The following is a 1,139-nucleotide window of genomic DNA, read 5'->3' on the forward strand; positions in this document are numbered from 1 at the left end:
AAGCACCTCTGGGATGCCGAGATCCTCTCCGAAACAATTATTTTGAGACACCGCAGGAATAACAGGACAGTAAAGAAAGGGAAATGAAACGTTCTGGGACTTTTTAACCCCCACCCCCCCGCGCAGTGCATTCGTTGTATGTACTGTTCTATTGTATCGGTCAAAGTTGTCTTTGTTCTGGGCCCATCTTCTTGGGGGAGAGTCTTGTTCTGGTGCTTCTAAGTGAGGTTCTGAAGGGACAGTATTATATAAATTTCAGATGTCATTGACTTATTTTTTTGTAGGTGAGGCAACCCTTAGTTGACCTCACAGATTGCAAGGACCTTGTCAGCTTACAATCCCTTATTTTTTATTTTTTTTAATTGATTTTTTTTACACCTACAGCACCTGGTCTTCCTAGGTGGTCTCCCATCCAAGTACTAACCAGGCCCGACCCTGCTTAGCTTCTGAGATCAGACGGGGTAGGGCTTGCTCAGGGTGGCCTGGCCATAGTTCAGATGTCACTGACTTTTAAAGTGAAATGGCAGGACTAGAGACTGGTGCCCCGCCCCCCCCCTAATGACCTCTGGTCCTTCTCCATTCCCTGTAACCATAGCGCTGAGGGTCCCCAGGTGACATTATTCAATGTAGACCATTTAGGCAGGAAAATTGGTAGAAACGGTATCAGCCACAGAGTGAGTGACCCCCTGAGCCTATGTCTCAGGCAAACATCTTGGGGCAAAGATATCCGAAGTAACCCAAAGACAACAACTCTGTTGACATTCCCTCTTCCCAATCCTGTTGCACTCCCAGGACATCTCCTAGCATAGGCACACCTGGGCGGCCAGGGTGTCTGGGAAGAAATGCAGGAAACCTTAAAAGAAAGGACGCAGAGTTGTGAATCTAGTGTTCATGCCGTCCGTTTACCGAACGTCCATTGAGTGAACACACACTACTTGTCATGCTAAAACCTTCGTCCCGAGAAAGTGATGATTTCAAATGGGTCAAGACCACACTGCTGGGAACTCCAGGCCAAATCAAAAAAACAAAAAACAAAAATCATGGGTTTTGTATTTTAAATATCAAATAGAACGCAAAGAGATTTTAAAGGTTTTTCCATCCAACCCGTGCTTAGACAGTTACATTCTAGAACTGAAGTC

At 45.6% G+C, this 1,139-nt stretch overlaps 1 pseudogene; it reads right to left on the reverse strand.

Moving 5' to 3' along the window:
• Positions 1-375: 375 nt before the first annotated feature.
• Positions 376-494, reverse strand: LOC118607448 (annotated as a pseudogene).
• Between the last annotated feature and the right edge of the window lie 645 nt (positions 495-1,139).

Source organism: Rousettus aegyptiacus, unplaced genomic scaffold (assembly GCF_014176215.1).
Source record: "Rousettus aegyptiacus isolate mRouAeg1 unplaced genomic scaffold, mRouAeg1.p scaffold_m13_p_8, whole genome shotgun sequence".
Classification (NCBI taxonomy): domain Eukaryota; kingdom Metazoa; phylum Chordata; class Mammalia; order Chiroptera; family Pteropodidae; genus Rousettus; species Rousettus aegyptiacus.